The sequence below is a fragment of the Monodon monoceros genome, unplaced genomic scaffold (genome assembly GCF_005190385.1).
Source record: "Monodon monoceros isolate NGI ecotype Baffin Bay Population unplaced genomic scaffold, NGI_Narwhal_1 Super_Scaffold_15, whole genome shotgun sequence".
Taxonomy (NCBI): domain Eukaryota; kingdom Metazoa; phylum Chordata; class Mammalia; order Artiodactyla; family Monodontidae; genus Monodon; species Monodon monoceros.
The window spans coordinates 16,909,825-16,931,011 of record NW_021703771.1 but is presented as its reverse complement, the minus strand read 5'-3'; the positions used below and the strand labels follow the sequence as shown (position 1 = coordinate 16,931,011).

Here is a 21,187-nt window from a genome sequence, read left to right as displayed (position 1 = left end):
TTGGCATTTTGTACTGAAAAGTCAAAGAAGGTTCCTCAGATAAAATGATATTTAAGTGGAAAACTTGAAGGCAGTGAGGGAGTGAGCCATATCTGAGGAAGAGCATTCTTGGCAGAGGGAACAGAAAATGTTCTTATTTAAACAGATTGGAAGTTTATACTTGTCCTGTACTCTCTGATGGGTTTGATCAAATTTGTACTAAGAACAGAAAGATCCCAGTCTTCTTCTGGGAAGTAAATAAGAAATTTTAAAAAATTATTGCTTGTCTTTTCTTTTCTTTGAATTATGCAAGCAGTTCGAGTTATAAAATATTCAAACAGTAGAGACTTACATAAAGTAAACTGTGAAAGTTCTCCATCATGTCTCTCTCCAGAAGAAAAAAGTATGTTGTGAATTTTTCCACTTTTTTCCATTTTGCATCTTAACATAATTTGCAGGATGCATGTGTATTTTTTTACACTTAAAAAAACAGAAAACAAAACAACAACACACTGTGTCTTGGAGGTTCTTTCCATGTCAGTGCTTGACATTTTATGAAATGGATGTACTGTAAGTAATTTAACCATTTTTCTGTTGCTGGATATTTGGGTTATTACTTTTTTGCGGCTATAATTAGTATTCCACTGTATGTTGTATATTTGTTTTGCAATTATGTGTACTTTTTAATGAGATATTTCTAAAAGTAGAATCACTAAGTCAAAGGGTGTAACATTTAAAATTTAATAGGTAATATCAAATTATTTTGCAAAAAGGCATTGCAAATTTATACTCCCACATAAAGTTTCTATAAATGCCCATTTCCCTACACCCTCACCCAAGCTGCTACGTAGATTTTTGCCCATCTGATGCCAGTCTAAATGAAACAGATTCAGTTGACTCTCCTTGTGTTTTATTGAAGCATGATCAGAGAATATGGCTTATGTATTTGATGTTCTGGGGACTTTGTTGAGGGGTGTGTGTGCGTGGTGTGTACCTTTATGTATTTAGATTTATATAGTCAGATTTATTAAAACTTTTTATTCCTCTTTTTAATTTATTTGAAACGTGGATATTTTGAGAAGGGTATGTTAGATCTCATGCTGTGATAATGGAAAAGTCATTTTCTTCTGGTTTTGATGCCTGTTTTTGCAGTATATATTTTGAAGCTATGTAGTTAGGTACATGAAAGGTTTGTGCCATAACGACTTGACTAATTGTGTATTTCATCAGTAAGATTTTTCTCTCCTTTAATTTTATGTTATTTTTCTTTAATTCTAACTTGATGTTATTATTGCTATATTTACTTTCCTTTTTAAAAAATTATTGATCTTTTTCCAATTGTGTTTTTTCAGTTGTGTGTTATTTTATCTTAGGTATGTATCTTATTAACATTAACCTTGTAAACAACATGTAGCTGGATATTTTAAAACTCCAATGTGACAGTCTGTTTATTTTAATAGTAAACTTAATTAATTTACATTTACTGTGATTACTGATGTAGTTGAACTTAGTCTGCTAACTTTTACATTGGTTGGCTTCTCTGTGTCATTTCTTTCTTGTAATGATTTGAATGTAAAAAAAAAATATATTTCAAAATGGTTTTTAATGGTTAACCTTAAATTTTTTTTTTTTTTTGCGGTACGTGGGCCTCTCACTGCCGTGGCCTCTCCCGTTGCGGAGCACAGGCTCCGGACGCGCAGGCTCAGCGGCCATGGCTCACGGGCCCAGCTGCTCCGCGGCATGTGGGATCCTCCTGGACCGGGGCATGAACCCATGTCCCCTGCATCGGCAGGCAGACTCTCAACCACTGTGCCACCAGGGAAGCCCTTAAATTTTTAATATGTATCCTTATACTTGTTTTTCAAAGCTGTCAATATCTAGATTTATCTAGTATCCATTGTCTTCACCAAAACAAGAAACGACTCTTAACAGAGTTTCACATTCACTCTCTTGCTCCCTCCCGAATGCACTCTCTCCCTTTCTGATTCTGATGATGGTGGTTGTTTCTTCTTAAAGAAGTATCAAGCCAAAGCTCTACCCCTTTTGCTTACTTCTTACTTATACTCGTGCATTATGACCATAAATGTTTTTATTGTGTAAGTCTGTTTCCATAAAAACATACAGGATTGCTTGATGGTTTTAAAAATATTTACAAATAGTATTACATTGTATGTATATTTTTACAATTTTTTAAACTCATGATTCTTTGTTCCAATTGTTTGATTTGATAAAGTCCAACAACTCTTTTAAACTTGGACTGTAGTCAATCCTTGAATATCTGAAAATGTCTTATACCTATTTTGTCTCTCTGAAAACCTTTAGGATTTTCTCTTTATCCTTGATTTCTAAGATTTCTTTCAGAGGTGTCTAAATGTAAGTGTTTATTCAAGATTTTCTCTAATGTCATAATCTGTCCTCAGTCTCTGTGAGAATCATAATTATACTTAAAAGTCTTCTGTTTTTTCTATTAACTCTTGTTCCTTGGATATTAACTCTTCTCTTTTGGAAAAAAAGAAAAAAAAGCATTGTGTTTGGTACTGCCTTTCATGGTGTTGCTTTTCCCAAATGTTTGATGATTTTACTGGAATTCCTGCACCGGGCTGTAAACTCCAGGTGAGCCAGGACCTTGATGGTCTTACTCATCACTCCATCTAGATGAGTGCTCGTAGAAGTGCTCAAAACGTGCAATTTATGTTTACGTCTATGAAACATTTGTGAAGTGAATCACACATAGTTTTCTGCTTGTCCTTGTATTTGATAAGTAATGTTCATCTATTGGTGACTGTTTGTTCTTGTTACCATAGCTTGCCTTTACAGACTGGTGAATGAGAACCAAAAGGAGTTACTAGTCTGGATGTGCCCGTTTTTGGACAACTTTTGGGTATCATGAAAAAGGAAGTGATTGTAGCTTTAGTTATGGTGGTGAACCTTGTATTCATTATTGTGAAGGATCTTTGCACTGCCTTTCTTCAGGAGTGTTAACAAGGAAGCAGTGCACCTGTCCCATCATTTCATGTATTTTTAACAAATCCCTGTGACACTGGGATGTAATGGACTATAAATATATAGTCCATTGTATTCTGCTGTGTTTATTAGTGGACTTTTTTTTAACTCCATGTGTCTTGGGGATGAGTTGACATCCAGTAAATGAATTTATTACTTCAGTTTGCCTGTTCTATAAACCTACTTCTGTTGTGCTTTTCCTCCTCCTACTGTTTGCCTCTGGGTCCTCCAAAGGTGGGGAGGAAATTTCTCAGGTTGAGTAAGCATCGTGTGAGTTATTTACTTTTGTCTTTTAAGGACATTCATTTCTTTCTTTTGGGGCATGACAGAGCAAACCATAGACTCCCTGGCATATTTTTGGCACATGGGGTGGTATATTAACTATTTTAGTCCAATCGGCTAGAATTTTTTTCCTAGTGGAAGTGTGGATTGCCAGATGGCAGTCTAAAAGAGGAAAATAGCAAATGTAACTATGGTTTTATTTCCTTGAGCACATACAAAAACGTGGCATGTAATATTCTTAGAATGTTCTTTCTAGCAATAGACACATGTCTCAACATTTTGAAGTCTATTGTCTTTTATTTAATCCCCCTCACCCTACCCACCCCCAGCCAGAGTTATCTTACAACTCACATTCTTTAGTTTGCATATCAAAGTTTAGATCCTAAATATTAACTTTCTAGCTTTGGACTCTTTTAAGTTCACTTCTGCAGTTTAATTCTGCTAATTCAGTAATTCACCTGTGGCCTCATAGTCTCTAAATTGGGGGTAATTTTGCCCCTCAAGGGACATTTGGTAATGTCTGGAGATATTTTTGGTTGTCACAACTTGAGGGACCACGGCATCTAGTAGGAGGTGGAGCTGGGGATACTGTTAAACATCCTGCAGTGCACTGGCGCCCTTACAACAAAGAATCGTCCAGCCCCAAATGCCAGTAGTGCCAAAGTTGAGATACCCTGTTCTAGATTATCTCCTGAAATCAGGCTGTGTCTACCTTTTCCCTCCGGGGGTCACAACCCACACTTTTCTTGAAATGGTATTTAGACCAGCAAATAAGGGAAATTTTACTGTGTCATGAGTTAAAATATCTATAATCCCACATGTTAACTTTGGTTAGAATAAAACAGGATAAGTGGTAAAATATAGTGTAACTATTGCTACACTTCTCTCTTTTTTGAAATGGGGGGGCAAACGTGAAGAATAGATGTATTTTTGTTAAACAATGACAAAGGATTTCATAGATATCAAGTCCTTTGTTCTCATATTTTTAAGAGAAGAGATCTTAGGGGAATGCATTCATTAAGTGCAAATAAGTGGGTTTTTTTTTTTTTAAGCTAAACTGAATTCTCTTTTGTATAAGTTATGTAAGTCCTAATATTGGTAGTGGTTCTTTCCACCTTTTTCGAAAGATACAATATCTGATTTAGGAATCTGGAAAATTTGAACTGATAAGAACTGTTCTATATTCTGTTAACAGCAGCATTTTCTTGCAGAAGGTATTGAGGGAAATGCTGATGATATGTTATATTCACCCCTAACTTTAGTAGAATTTAGCAATTAAATTTTATAAACTAAGTAGGTTTGTCTGTATTGGCTAAATATTGGTTCTTAAACAGAAGTATTGTTTTTGCCTTAAGGTAGTCATCATTACTGCTTTTTCTAATGAAATGAAAACACATATAAACCGCACACGTATACATTTCCTATGCATAAAATAGTATTACTAGTTGTTTCTATTTGTCAAGTAGTATTTTTTAATCTCTTTTTCCTCTTTATTTCAGAAGGAAATTTGAAATTCGGCTTAATTTTTCTTTATTGTGGTAAAAATCACATAACATAAAATTTAGCACCTTAATCAGTTTTCAGTGTACAATTCAGAAATGTTAAATGCAGTTGCCCTTTGAACAAAACTGACTGTGCAGTCAAAAGTCCACTTGTAATTTATAATCAGCCCTCTGTGTTTGAGGTTCCTCTGTATCCACATTTACGGATTCAACCAACCAAGTATCGCGTAGTACTGTAGTACTTACTGTTGAAAAAAATCTGCATGTAAGTGGACCCACGCAGTTCAAACTCATGTTGTTCAGGGGTCAACTTTATATTCACATTGTTGTGAAACAGATCTCCAGAAGTTTTTCATCTTGCAAATCTGAAACTGTACCCGTTTTCCCCTTCCCTCAGCCTGTGGTAAGCACCATTCTGTTTTCTGTGTTTATGGGTTTGACTACGTTCATCTGCTAGGGCTGCCATAACAAAATGCCACAGACTGTGTGGTTTAAACAACAGAAATGTATTTTCTTATAGTTCTGGAGGCTAGAAGTCCAAGATCAAAGTGCCATCAGGATTGGTTTCTCTTCCTGGCTTGTAAATGGTTACCATCTTGCTGTGTCCTCACATGACCTGTTCTCTTTGCACATGCACAGAGAGAGAGAAAAATCTCCGTGTCTCTTCTTCTGATAAGGACTGATAAGGCCCCATCCTTAAGGACTCCCTTAAAGGCCCTATCTCCAAATACAGTCACACTGGTGGTTAGAGCCCTAACTGTATTCATATTCGGCACATGAATTTTGGGGGAGCCACAATTCAGTTCATCACATTGACTACGTTAGACACGTCATGTAAGTGGAATCCTATAGTATTTGTCTTTCTGTAACTGACTTATTTCACTTAGCATAATGTCCTCAAGGTTCATCCATGTTGTAGCATGTAACAAGATTGCCTTCCTTTTTAAGGCTGAATACTATTCCATTGTACGTATATACCACTTTTTGTTTATCCATTCATTCCTCTACGGGCATTTGGGTTGCTTCCACCTCTTGGGTATTATGAGTAGTTCTGCTGTGAACTTGGATGTGCAAATAGCTGAGACCCTGCTTTCAGTTCTTTTGGATGTTTTGTTATTTTCTGTTTGTTTGTTTTATAGTAGCCATTCTAATGGATATGAGGTGGTATCTTATTGTGGTTTTGATTTGCATTTCTCTGATGATTAGTGATCTTGAGCATCTTTTTTGGCCACTTGTATATCTTCTTTGGAGAAATGCCTGTTCAAGTTCTTTGCCCATTTTTTAATGTAGTTATTTGATTTTTTTGTTGTTGAATTGTAGGATTTCTTTATGTATTTTGATATTAACCCCTCATCAGACATATGATCTGCAAATATTTTTTCTTATTCCATAGGTTGCCTTTTTATTCCACTGACTGTGTTTTTTGATGCACAAAAGTTTTAAGTTTGATACAGTTCCATCTGTCTATTTTCACTTTCGTTGCCTGTGGTTTTGGTGTCATAGCTAAGAAATCATTGCCAAACTCTGCTTAGTTTTGAAGCTCTATACCTGATGCGCCAGAGACTATCATTGCCTGAAATACTTCGGAGATAAAAATAAGCGATTTTGAGATTTAGAGGAATTTGTCCTTTTGATTGATAAAAACATAAATGTTAATTTATGCTAATTTTATATCCAACAAAACATCCAAGACCTGTTATTTACTAATTGCATAACCTGCTGAAACACTTCATATGAGCTTATGTGGATAGTGTGTGAATACGATGCTAGAATGAATACATGAATGAACAAGTGAATGAATGAATTGATAACGTGTCACCAGCCCCTCAAGAGTACTTCATTAAACCATCTCAAGTGAGCGTCTTCTCCTTCCCCACATAGGAGACACATGGTGACATTGTCCATGCACTGCAATTAGGGACACTGACTTTACAGAGTAGGAGGAACTTACACTTGAGAAATGAATGTACACTTGTTATATTTTATAAGTGAGGAAACTGAGAGAAATGACTACAGTTAGTCAGTTTGTTAGTCGGTTATAAAGCCACAATTAGAGCCACGTTGTTATGATTCCAAATCCAGTGCTTTGTCATTATATCCTGTAGTCCCTTTTAGGGGACCTGAAAATGTCGCTATAAATGTGTACTCTTTCTCAAGGACTGTCGCTGTGGTAGTTTAGAATGTGTCAGCATTTTGATTACGCCTCAAAATATACTGTTTACTCTATTATACTCAGTGAATATTTATACATATTAATATGTAACTTGGGTAGCAGAAACTTCTGATTTATATTTTGTTCATATCTGATCGTACAGGTCAGAATTTAAGGACACAAATGTGATTTTTTTCAGAAGTCCCTCACTTTAGCTTCTTAGAACAGGAATCCATTGAAAGAAAGTTAATCTAAAAATACAGGAAAATAATCAGGTACCTCTAGGAAAATATAAATGCTTCTTTGGAAAGGACTTTTCACACATTTTATCTGCTAATACCATATTATCACCAAGACTTACCCATCGAGAGACCACTTTTCATGATGAAGCAAGTTGAGCACACACTTATTTGATCTGTAATTGGAAAAATTCCTCTTCTGAGTGGACTGTGTTAAGTACAGTGGCCTAAATTCAAGCCTATTTTATTTGGAATTCCTGTATTATCCACAAATTCATTTATAATCATTAAAGAAGATACAGGAAATAAGACCATGACTTATAATAAGAGTGAGCGTTTTTTCCTAGAGATTCCAATCAAGCAGGTTTCCTATGAGAAGCAGTTCATCTCTTGGGATTGCTTTCTCGGGGGAAAATCCGGTTTCTTTCTTCTGAAAGAACGTGAGATAAGTATTGTCCTGACCTGTGGTGGTAAAGGGGCAGGTGGGGTGACAGGGATTGGATAAAGCAAAGGAGGGGAATGTGTATGTGAAATTGTTTCTTCGCTTTCCTATGCTTTCTAATCATGTGTTGGGTATCTTTATAAGTCAGGTCTGAGGTAATTATCTTAAACTTTCATGTCTGAACAGTTTTGGGTTTTTCTTTTTCCTTTTATTACCTCCTATTGTGCTTGGTATTTTATGTGATTCCACAGTAAGAACACAAAGACTTCTGCCATAAAGGAACTTGCAGTAAAGTTAAGGCTATGTGGTAAATGTCCCCCCCCCCAAAAAAAAATTCTTTCAGAAAACCAAAATCTACATATATACTGAGGAACAGCTTTTCATAGAAAACAGTATTCACTAGCTGAATTGAAGAAGAAGGGGGAAAAGTTAGGAAGTGCTCTCCTCCAGTCCACCCCACCTCAGTAAGATCTGAAAAGAGCTGAGCTGCGAATGTGGTGGGTTCTTGGGAGCTCAGTGGCCACTGCTGATGGGGTGTCGCTGGCTCACAGAGGTGCTGCGGTGGGACAGGCAGTCATCTGCCCACAGAGACGCTCCCATGTACCTGCTTAGCCTATCAGGGTTGCCTCAAAAGCTTCTGTCGGAAGAAAAGCTTCCAGAGCTGATACAAAAATGTTTGAGAACAACTGTTCCCTGTGCTATGCGTTTCCCCAGACTGTGCTTCATTGGCTCCTGGCAAAGCCACCCCTTAGAAAGATCCCACCGAAATAGTTCTGAGAGTTAGAATGGTCTTCCTTTTATTAGGCTGAAATCTGCTTCCCAGAAACTCTCATCCGGAACTACCAGAAACTAATCTTCTGTCTCTTGAACATGGCAGCTCTTCAAATATTTCAGATAATCTGGCACTCATTCCTAGATTTTGTCATCTCCAAGCTAGACATCCTCAGATGGAATGGTTTCAAGCTTTCCTTTTCTTGTGCAGTCTCTTTTTTTACTTGGTCCCCTTTCCTGTGACCATCTTTTGTTTTTTTTTTTCTTTTAACATCTTTATTGGAGTATCATTGCTTTACAATGGTGTGTTAGTTTCTGCTGTATAACAAAGTGAATCAGCTATACATATACATATATCCCCGTATCTCCTCCCTCTTGCGTCTCCCTCCCACCCTCCCTATCCCACCCCTCTAGGTGGTCACAAAGCACCAAGCTGATCTCCCTGTGCTATGCGGCTACTTCCCACTAGCAATTGGTTTTACATTTGGTAGTGTATATATGTCCATGCCACTCTCTCACTTCATCCCAGCTTACCCTTCCCACTCCCTGTGTCCTCAAGTCCATTCTCTACGTCTGCGTCTTTATTCCTGTCCTGCCCCTAGGTTCTTCAGAACAATTTTTTTTTTTTTTTAGATTCCATATATATGTGTTAGCATACGGTATTTTTTTTTCTCTTTCTGACTTACTTCAGTCTGTATGACAAATTCTAGGTCCATCCACCTCACTAAAAATAACTCAATTTTGTTTCTTTTTATGGCTGAGTAATATTCCATTGTATATGTGTGCCACATCTTCTTTATCCATTCATCTGTCGATGGACACTTAGGGTGCTTCCATGTACTGGCTATTGTAAATAGAGCTGCAGTGAACATTGTGATACATGAGTCTTTCTGAATTATGGTTTCTCAGAGTATATGCCCAGTAGTGGGATTTCTGGGTCCTGTGGTAGTTTCATTTTTAGTTTTTTAAGGAACCTCCATACTGTTCTCCATAGTGGCTGTATCAATTTACATTCCCACCAACAGTGCAGGAGTGTTCCCTTTTCTCCACACCCTCTCCAGCATTTATTGTTTGTAGATTTTTTGATGATGGCCATTCTGACTGGTGTGAGGTGATACCTCATTGTAGTTTTGATTTGCATTTCTCTAATGATTAGTGATGTTCAGCATCCTTTCACGTGTTTATTGGCAATCTGTATATCATCTCTGGAGAACTGTCTATTTAGGTCTTCTGCCCATTTTTAGATTGGGTTGTTTCTTTTTTTGATATTGACCTGCATGAGCTGCTTATAAATTTTGGAGATTAGTCCTTTGTCGGTTGCTTCATTTGCAAATATTTTCTCCCATTCCGCGGGTTGTCTTTTCATCTTGTTTATGGTTTCCTTTGCTGTACAAAAGCTTTTAAGTTTCATTAGGTCCCATTTGTCTATTTTCGTTTTTATTTCCAATTCTCTAGGATATGGGTCAGAAAGGATCTTGCTGTGATTTATATCATAGGGTGTTCTGCCTATGTTTTCCTCTAAGAGTTTTATAGTTTCTGGCCTTACATTTAGGTCTTTAATCCATTTTGAGCTTATTTTTGGGTATGGTGTTAGGGAGTGTTCTAATTTCATTCTTTTACATGTAGCTGTCCAGTTTTCCCAGCACCACTTATTGAAGAGGCTGTCTTTTCTCCATTGTATATTCTTGCCTCCTTTATCAAAGATAAGGTGACCATATGTGCGTGAGCTTATCTCTGGGCTTTCTATCCTGTCCCATTGATCTATATTTCTGTTTTTGTGCCAGTACCATACTGTCTTGATTACTGTAGCTTTGTAGTATAGTCTGAAATCCAGGAGCCTGATTCCTCCAGGTCCATTTTTCTTTCTCAAGATTGCTTTGGCTATTTGGGGTCTTTTGTGTTTCCATACAAATTGTGGAAATTTTTTCTAGTTCTGTGAAAAATGCCATTGGTAGTTTGATAGGGATTGCATTGATTCTGTAGATTGCTTTGGGTAGTAGAGTCATTTTCACAGTGTTGATTCTTCTAGAACAAGAGCATGGTATATCTCTCCATCTGTTTGTATTGTCTTTAATTTCTTTCATCAGTGTCTTATAGTTTTCTGCATACAGGTTTTTTGTCTCCTTAGGTAGGTTTATTCCTAGGTATTTTATTCTTTTTGTTGCAGTGGTAAATGGGAGCGTGTCCTTAATTTCTCTTTCAGATTTTTCATCATTAGTGTGTATGAATGCCAGAGATTTCTGTGCATTAATTTTGTATCCTGCTACTTTACCAAATTCATTGATTAGCTCTAGTAGTTTTCTGGTAGCATTTTTAGGATTCTCTATGTATAGTATTATGTCATCTGCAAACAGTGACAGCTTTACTTCTTCCTTTCCGATTTGGATTCCTTTTATTTCCTTTTCTTCTCTGATTGCTGTGGCTAAAACTTCCAAAACTATGTTGAATAATAGTGGTGAGAGTGGACAACCTGTCATTTTCCTGATCTAAGAGGAAATGGTTTCAGTTTTTCCCCTTTGAGAAAGATGTTAGCTGTGGGTTTGTCATATATGGCCTTTATTATGTTGAGGAAAGTTCCCTCTATGCCTACTTTCTAGAGGGTTTTTATCATAAATGGGTGTTGAATTTTGTCAAAACCTTTCTCTGCATCTATTGAGGTGATCATATCGTTTTTCTCCTTCAATTTGTTAATATGGTGTATCACATTGATTGATTTGCGTATATTGGAGAATCCTTGCATTCCTGGGATAAACCCCACTTGATCATGGTGTATGATCTTCTTACTGTGCTGTTGGATTCTGTTTGCTAGTATTTTGTTGAGGATTTTTGCATCTATGTTCATTAGTGATATTGGCCTGTAGTTTTCTTTCTTTGTGACATCTTTGTCTGGTTTTGGTATCAGGGTGATGGTGAACTCGTAGAATGAGTTTGGAAGTGTTCCTCCCTCTGCTATATTTTGGAAGAGCTTGAGAAGGATTGGCATTATCTCTTCTGCAAACGTTTGATAGAATTCATCTGTGAAGCCATCTGATCCTGGACTTTTGTTTGTTGGAAGATTTTTAATCACTGTCTCAATTTCAGTGCTTATGATTGGTCTGTTTATATTTTTTATTTCTTCCTGGTTCAGTCTCAGAAGGTTGTGCTTTTCTAAAAATTTGCCCATTTCTTCCAGGTTGTCCATTTTATTGGCATATAGTTGCTTGTAGTAATCTCTCATGATCCTTTGTATTTCTGCAGTTTCATTTGTTACTTCTCCTTTTTCATTTCTAATTCTATTGATTTGAGTCTTCTCCCCTTTTTTTTTTTGATGAGTCTGGCTAATGGTTTATCAATTTTTTTTATCTTCTCAAAGAACCAGCTTTTCATTTTATTGATCTTTGCTATTGTTTCCTTCATTTCTTTTTCATTTATTTCTGATCTGATCTTTATGATTTCTTTCCTTCTGCTAATTTTGGGGTTTTCTTGTTCTTTCTCTAATTGCTTAATGTGTAAGGTTAGGTTGTTTATTTGAGATGTTTCTTGTTTCTTGAGGTAGGATTGTATTGCTATAAACTTCCCTCTTAGAACTGCTTTTGCTGCATCCCATAGGTTTTGCATCATTGTGTTTTCATTGTCATTTGTTTCTAGGTATTTTTTGATTTCCACTTTGATTTCTTCAGTGATGCCTTGGTTATTAAGTAGTGTATTGTTTAACCTCCATGTGTTTGTAGTTTTTACAGATTTCTTTCCTGTAATTGATATCTAGTCTCATAGCGTTGTGGTCAGAAAAGATACTTGATGCGATTTCAGTTTTCTTAAATATACCAAGGTTTGATTTGTGACCCAAGATGTGATCTATCCTGGAGAATGTTCCATGAGCACTTGAGAAGAAAGTGTATTCTGTTGTTTTTGGATGGAATATCCTATAAATATCAATTAAGTCCATCTTGTTTAACGCATCATTTAAAGCTTGTGTTTCCTTATTTATTTTCATTTTGGATGATCTGTCCATTGGTGAAAGAGGGGTGTTAAAGTCCCCTATTATGATTGTGTTACTGTCGATGTCCCCTTTTATGGCTGTTAGCATTTGACTTATGTTTTGAAGTGCTCCTATGATAGGTGCTTAATAAATATTTACAATTGTTATATCTTCTTCTTGGATTGATACCTTGATCATTATGGAGTGTCCTTCTTTGTCTCTTGTAATAGTCTTTATTTTAAAGTCTATTTTGTCTGATATGAGAATTGCTACTCCAGCTTTCTTTTGATTTCCATTTGCATGGAATATCTTTTTCTATCCCCTCACTTCCAGTCTGTATGTGTCCCTAGGTCTGAAGTAAGCCTCTTGTAGACAGCATATATACAGGTCTTGTTTTTGTATCCATTCAGCCAGTCTGTGTCTTTTGGTTGGAGCATTTAATCCATTTACATTTAAGAAAATTATCGATATGTATGTTCCTATCACCATTTTCTTAATTGTTTTGGGTTTGTTACTGTAGGTCTTTCCCTTCTGTTGTGTTTCTTGCCTAGAGAAGTTCCTTTAGCGTTTGTTGTAAAGCTGGTTTGGTGGAGCTGAATTCTCTTAGCTTTTGGTTGTCTGTAAAGGTTTTAATTTCTCCTTTGAATATGAATGAGGTCCTTGCTGGGTAGAGTAATCTTGGTTGTTCGTTTTTCCCTTTCATTACTTTAAATATGTCCTGCCGCTCCCTTCTGGCTTGCAGAGTTTCTGTGAAAGATCGGCTGTTAACCTTATGGGGATTCCCTTGTGTGTTATTTGTTGTTTTTCCCTTGCTGCTTTTAATATTTTTTCTCTGTATTTAATTTTTGACAGTTTGATTAATATGTGTCTTGGCATGTTTCTCTGTGGATTTATCCTGTGTGGGACTCTCTGCGCTTCCTGTTCTTGCAACTATTTCCTTTCCCATAGTAGGGAAGTTTTCAATTATAATCCTTCAAATATTTTCTCAGTTCCTTTCTTTTTCTCTCCTTCTTCAGGGACCCCTATAAATTGAATGTTGGTGTGTTTAATGTTGTGCCAGGGGTCTCTGAGACTGTCCTCAGTTCTTTTCATTCTTTTTTCTTTATTCTGCTCTGTGGTAGTTATTTACACTATTTTTATTCTGCTCTGTGGTAGTTATTTACACTTCTTTATCTTCCAGGTCACTTATCCATTCTTCTGCCTCAGTTATTCTGCTATTGATTCCTTCTAGAGAATTTTTAATTTCATGTATTATGTTGCTCATCATTGTTTGTTTGCTCTTTAGTTATTCTAGGTCCTTGTTAAATGTTCCTTGTATTTTCTCCATTCTATTTCCAAGATTTTGGATCATCTTTACTATCATTACTCTGAATTCTTTTTCAGGTAGACTGCCAATTTCCTCTTCACTTGTTAGGTCTGGTGGGTTTTTATCTTGCTCCTTCATCTGCTGTGTGTTTCTCTGTCTTCTCATTTTGCTTAACTTACTGTGTTTGGGGTCTCCTTTTCTCAGACTGCAGGTTCATAGTTCCCGTTGTTTTTGATGTCTGTCCCCAGTGGCTAAAGTTGGTTCAGTGGGTTGTGTAGGCTTCCTGGTTGAGGGGACTAATGCCTGTGTTCTGGTGGATGAGGCTGGATCTTGTCTTTCTGGTGGGCAGGACCGCGTCCAGTGGTGTGTTGTGGTGTCTATGACCGTGTTATGATTTTAGGCAGCCTCTCTGCTAATGGGTGGAGTTGTGTTCCTGTCTTGCTAGTTGTTTGGCATAGGGTGTCCAGCACTGTAGCTTGCTGGTCATTGAGTGGAGCTGGGTCTTAGTGTTGAGATGGAGATCTCTGGGAGAGCTTTTGCTGTTTGATATTACATGGAACCAGGAGGTCTCTGGTGGACCAATGTCCTGAACTCGGCTCTCCCAGCTTAGAGGCACAGGCCTGACACCCAGCCAGAGCACCAAGACCTTTTCAGCCACACAGTCAGAAGAAAAGGTAGAAAAAAAGAAAGAACCAAAAAAATACAATAAAAGAAAGTCATTAAAGTAAAAAATAATTATTAAAAATTAAAAAATTAAGAAGTAATTAAAACAAAAAAGAAAGAAAGAAGAGAGCAACCAAACCAGAAAACAAATCCACCAGTGATAATAAGCACTAAAACCTATACTAAAAAAATCAAAAAGCAAAAAAGAAAACGGATGGACAGAACCCTAGGAAAAATGGTAAAAGGAAAGCTATACAGACAAAATCTCACACAGAAGCATACACATAGGCACTCACAAAAAGAGAAAAAGGGGAAAAAAATAATAAATCTTGCTCTCAAACTCCACCTCCTCAATTTGGGATGATTTGTTGTCTATTAAGGTATTCCACAGATGCAGGTACATCAAGTTGATTGTGGAGCTTTAATCCGCTGCTCCTGAGGCTGCTGGGAGAGATTTCCCTTTCTCTTCTTTGTTCGCACAGTTCCCGGGGTTCAGCTTTGGATTTGGCCCCGCCTCTGCGTGTAGGTCGCCGGAGGCCATCTGTTCTTCGCTCAGACAGGACAGCGTTAAAGGTACAGCTGATTCGGCGGCTCTGGCTCACTCAGGCCAGAGAAGGAATTGACTAGACAGGAGAAAGAAGTGATGCCTGATTAGCTAAGATTCTGACAATATAGGGCTGGTACCTCTGGCTCAGATGTAGCAGCCAGCCTTAGGAGCACAGATGGTTCCCTTTCTGTGACAGGACAGAAGGAGATCAGAACTGAAGAGGATGGGACAGGTTTGCATATTAGGTTTTGGAAAGATGAGAGACTCATCTTCTGATGGCCTCTTTTTTATCTGTAACATAGATGTGATAGCGAAGGGGCACGAGGGAAAGAGGTGGGGGTCACGGACAGTTGGAGGTTGGAAGAGGATAAAGAAGATTAAAAATGATCATTTGGAGAGCAGGTGAGGGGTCAGTAGGCATTGTTCATTGCCCATTTGAGGTTTGCCATCCTGAATTTATGGTGATATGAATCTTCCCCTCAGTGTGACTTTCTCCAGCTTATCATCTACTTGAGTGTAAACTGAGAAAGCAGAGTTGGGTTCAGCAGGGTTAAAACCGTGCTGTCTCAATGCAAAGAGTGTTGTGTTCTCCTTGTATCATTAGAACCAGAGAATCTACGTGGCCTGTTTTAATGAAGATCAAGGGTTGGAAAGTGGCCATAGCTTCTAATCATTTACTGAGAGTTAGTTGTGGTAGAGAAGAAATTGACTTTTAATTACATATTTAAAGCTTCTAAAGTGTTCTTTTAAAGCACACCAGATTGATGGGAAATGAGCTCTTTAAAATATGTTAAGGAAAACGGTATACTTTAAAATGGAGCTTTGGCACTTATTTAAATGTATGCTCTGAGGAGTTAAATTTTCCATAGGATTTTTGTAATCCCACTTTGTAAGGAAATCTATTGGCCTAACATGGGAGAACAAGTATAAAGGAAAAGATGCATAGTTTTTCAAGTCTGCCAGAGTTTTAGTTTGACAGTTGTCACATAAAGCGACTGCAATGGTCTTGGTTGGTTCTATTTTTGTTCTAGGCATGGGGAGTGAAAAATGAACCTTCGATTCCAAGGTCATCTGGAGTAGAGGGAAGAAGTCAGTTTCTTTCAGTATCACTTGGGGGCCTTTTTTTTTTTTTTTAATCCATATGAATGTAGGAGCCCTCCGGGTACTTGCACCTCTGTTGAAAACCAAGATAAATTGACATTCCATTGTTGGCCTCTCTACTGTTAAGGCTGGCTTCTTCTGTGACATCCAACTGACAGCAAGTGCTTGTCTCAGAAACCCAGGCAGGGCTTCAGGCCAAGGGCCTCCAACAATGCTTCTGGTCTCCATGGGATGCCTTCACGCCATTGCACCAGGTCCACTGCCAGAACCCTCTTCTAGCCATTTTCTCTCCTGTGTTAGAGGAAAATTGTCTTCCCACCTTATAAATCATTACTAATTCCCCAGGTAAATGATGAAGCTATCGTCCTTGTGAAATAATTTCAGCATCATAGGGTAAAGCTCACATCTCCTTGGCCACTATCTCCAATTCCAGCACCTCCCCCCGCATAAGTCACCACTGTAACCAGGTTGCTGTGTATCTTGCCAGACTTTATCTAAACATACACATATGTGTCTGTATGCCCCAGAAATATACGTAGAAATACTTTGTGTTCTCTTTTCCTTTTTCTTGTCATATAGTATCCTTCTGCAGTTTATTTTTTCTCTCGACATTATATGTTCTCAGTGCATATGGATATATCTCATTTTTTAAACTGCAGTCTGATATTCCATCATGTAGGTATTTTATGATTTCTTAAGCCATTCTATTACAATTATTTAAAATATTTCCCTGATCCTAACAATTCTGCAGTGAAGACCGTGTTCTTTATGCACCTCTGCAAGGACTTCTTTCAAGTGAATAGAAAGAAGTGGAGTTGCTGCTCCTGGAATATATTTATTTTACATTTTTTTAATAAACTTTTTTATTGGAGTAGTTTTAGATTTATATAAAAGTTGCAAAGATAGTACAGATGGTTCTTGTGTACATACCTTTCATCCATTTTCAGTTTCCCCTGATGTTATCTTACGTTTCCATGGCACCTCTGTCAAAACTAAGAAACCAACATTGGTACATTGCTGTTAACTAAACTCTAGGCTTTATTTGGATTTCACTAGGTCTCCCAAACGTCCTCTTTCTATTCTAAGATCCAATCCATGATACCACATTGCATTGATTCGGTGCATCTCCTTTGTCTCCTCTGCTCTATAGCAGTTCCGCATACTTTCCCTATTTTTCATGACCTTGACTGTTTTGAGGAGTACTGGTTAAGCATTTTGTAGAATGTCCCTTAGTTTGGGTTTGCCTGATTTTTTTCTCTTGATTAGATTGAGGTTATAGGTTTTGAAAAGAATACTATCACATCACATCATATTCAGGGGGTACGTGGAATCCACAGCCATCACTGGCAATGTTCAACTTGGTCACCTGGCTAAAGTAATGCTGGCCAGGCTTCCTCACTGTGAAGTGACTGTTTTTCCCTTTCCATATTCTTTTCTTTGGAATCGAGTCACCAATTCCAGCCCACAGTCAAAGAGGAGGGGGAAAGATAAGCTCCACCTCCTAGAAGGGCTTAATATCTACATATATTATTTGAAATTTTTACTTAAGGAAGATTTATTTCTTTTCCTCTGTTTATTTATTCAGTTGTTTTTATTTGATGTACTCATGTATTTTTATTTCTTACCTTGGGTTATAAGCCAACACTATGTTATTTATTTATTTTTTAATATTCATAGCAGTTTTATTTTTAATAAACCCAAACTGGAAATAACTCACATGTCCATCAGCAGATGAATGGACAAACATATTGTAATAGCCATGTAGTGGAATACCACTGAGCAATGAAAAAGAAATGGATTACTGATCTGTGCAACAACGTGAATGATTTTATTTTCTTTGTGAATTTCTTTTTTGGCTGTGTGTGCCATGTGGCATGTGGGATCTTAGTTTCCCGGCTAAGGATCGAACCCTTGCCCCCTGCAGTAGAAGTGCAGAGTCTTTACCACTGGACTGCCAGGGAAGTCCCTGTGAGTCATTTGTTTTTAATTGAATTAAAGTTGATTTACAATATTCTGTTAGTTTCAGGTCTACAACATAGTGATTCAGTATTTTTATATATTATACTCCATTTAAAGTTATTATAAAATTGGCCATATTCCCTGTGCTATACAATATGTTATATTTATTTATTTGCTATTTATTCTGTTGCTCAAGTTGTTTCATCTTTGGACATTGGGAGCCCTTTTTGGCTGGCTCCCTGTGTCCTTTGACATGCCCTCATACTCTTAATTTTTGATCACCTTCCTACTTTCTGATACTACAAAATGCTCCAGAGTCATCTTATACTTTCCCTACCCCAGCCCAGGAATCAGCCATAAAAGAAGCCCTGGTTCTTTTTGTTGGAAATGGAAGTGATCCTTACTGCTAGTATTTTAAATATTAATACTTAGATAATGCCCAGTTTTTCTCCTAGGGGCTATTCTAACTGGCACTTTTACTTCTCATACCTGTTCTAGTACTTGATTATATTAGGTTTATTAATTTTGGCCAATCTGACAGAATTATATCTTTTTTAGGTGAATGTTTCACTGACTGTGTGGTTGAACATCTTTGTTTATGTTTACTAGCCATTCAAGCTTCTTCCATGAATAGCGTGTTCATATTCCTTTGCCTCCTTAAGCTGGTGTCTGTGAGTCTGTGTGTTTGTGTGTGTGTCTTTGGTATTAGGAGTTCTTATAGATTGTGATATATGTATATTTATCATGCCTTGTGATACATAGAAGTTTACATTTTGATCCTATCAAAATTAAAATTAGAATTGGAAGGCTTTCACTTCTGTATCCCACTTAAGGAGATCTTCTTTCTAACATGGCCATTCATGCTTTTACTCCAGTCATCTACTGAAACTGCTGATCCAAGGACCTCAGGTGGTCACCTGCCAAGCAAAATCATTTGCTTTTTCTCAATTTTTAGCACTCAGCATTATTCACCATTTCTTCTTGGAAGTGTTTGTCTTGGCATTCTCCTGGTTTTGTTCTGACCTCTTCCCTTTCCTCTTTCTTTTGACCTCTTCTCATCCTCTCTTGCCCCATCTGCTTTGTCTTATACCCTGCTAACAGTGTTCTCCCCGACTCCTTCTTCCCCTTTGCGAAGCTCATCTGCTCTCATGGTAGAAACTCTAATTTCTGTTGAGTAAAACCTTTCAAGTCGGGGCTTTCCTGGTGGCGCAGTGGTTGAGAGTCCGCCTGCCATGCAGGGGACACGGGTTCGTGCCCCGGTCCGGGAAGATCCCACATGCCGCGGAGCGGCTGGGCCCGTGAGCCATGGCCGCTGAGCCTGCGCGTCCGGAGCCTGTGCTCCGCAACGGGAGAGGCCACAACACTGAGAGGCCCACGTACCGCAAAAAAACAAAACAAAACAAAACAAAAAAACCTTTCAAGTCTTCGCTCTCGGTGCTCCCTTTCACTTATATTCTGTGCTTATGTCTCCATCTTGTCTGGGTTGTCTCTGCCATAGATCTCATTGATCCCATAGCCCACATTCAGTATGGCCAAGGTAGAAGAAACTCATGAACATTCCTGGTGAACATACGCTTCCTCTTGTTTGTGCCTCTATCAATGGCATTATGATCCTGCTAGCCAGCCAGGCTCAAACCCTAAAGCTGGCCTTCGATTGTTTCCTGCTGCCCGCACACCCAACCAGTTGTGAAGTCATGTCCATTCTACCTTCAAAGTCTCCTTCATAACTATTCTTTCTTTTCTCTTTATAATTACTGTTAACCTACTTCAAGATGTTGTCACTCATCATTGACGTTTATAAGTGTTTCTTCAACCTATTTGAACTCTCTAGTCCAGCCTGTATTCTGCAGCCAGCCAGGTCATCCCAATCATATCACTCGCCCGCTTTCTTTTATGCACCCAAAGTCTTTATCTCCTTGGATTAGTATATGGGGTCTTCCACAGCCTGCTCCAATTCACCACCCCGGCCCTGCCTTCTCCTGGTCCTGTCACATGTTCTGTCATGTCCAGTCAGAATGGAGTTCTGCAACTCCTGAAATATTTATTCACCTGTGCAGGTCATATATAGTTAAGTGTGTTTGTTCAGAGTATATAATTACCCATAGGTCTCTAAGCTTTCCATTTCAACCAATATACATATGTGTGATTTTTGTAATATTTCCATAAGAAAGGGATTGATACGGAAAATGATGTCTTTGTTTGTAAGTAGTCCTGCGTGGGTAAGGTCTTCAGTAAGAAACCTATAAAAATTTTTTCTTCTGTTATCCATGGCTCATAAACTCTTCTTTACATCTTAGGGAATTACATAAAAATAAATATATAGAAGCTTATTCTAGGTCCTGGGGATTCTTGGATTTTTAAGAAAGTCCTTGACATCTCTTATTTCCATCATTTTTCTTCTTTTAGCAACATAAAATAATAATACCTTTACCAGTGAAGTGGCTTATTAACCTTACTAATTTTATCACAGAGTTTGTCTCTAAATCAATAAGGCCCAAACGGAGAGATTGGGAGGCATAGCTGACATTTTATAGGCTAGGTTGTTCCAGTTAACGCTGAAAAGTTTTTCAGGCATAGTTGAGTTTTCTGAATAGAATTGTCTGTAAGTTCAAATAAGATTTATATAGACACTGTGGACTACGATTCCCACTTTTCCTTGGGGTTAGTATTTTTGTGTTTTCTGTGCATTATGTACTCTTTTTTTTGTAAGCTTGATATAAATCCCCTCCTCTTTAAAGTGTTTAAGGATAAATATTATGGTTTTAGTGATAATAATTATAACTCACTGATTGAGCTTTTATTATGCATCAGGCTTGTGCTAAAGCTTTTTAATACATTATATCATTGAATCTTCATATCATCTGTGTGTGGAAATGTTGTGCTTACCACTGTTTATAGAAACTAAGGTTACTTGCCCAGTGAGGCACAGCTAAGATGTATTAGAATTAGGATTCAAAAACACGTCTGTCTTCAAAACCCTGGGCTATGTCTGCCACGTGTCCTTGTATTAGTATTAAAGGACTAGCATCTAAAGCCACTGCCAGTGAAGCAAAAACAGTGGTGGAGATGGATTTATTTACTTAGCACTCTAGATTTATACCATCAAACCTCATTTAAACCCCCAAGTAAGAGTAACTAATCCATTCTTTTTATCTACCTAATAAAGCCTAAACTTGTCTACTTACTGCCTTTAAACCTAATTTTAATACCTACTCTTTTTTCCCTCCTGGTTGCAAATAGCAGTCCTAATTGGCTGCCCCTTGAGCCCATCTTAGTTTATTTC

At 37.6% G+C, this 21,187-nt stretch overlaps 1 protein-coding gene across 3 annotated transcripts in view; it reads left to right on the top strand.

Moving 5' to 3' along the window:
• UBE3D (ubiquitin protein ligase E3D) overlaps positions 1-21,187 on the top strand; it is a 155,585-nt gene that overhangs the window by 43,692 nt on the left and 90,706 nt on the right. The window lies entirely within an intron of this gene.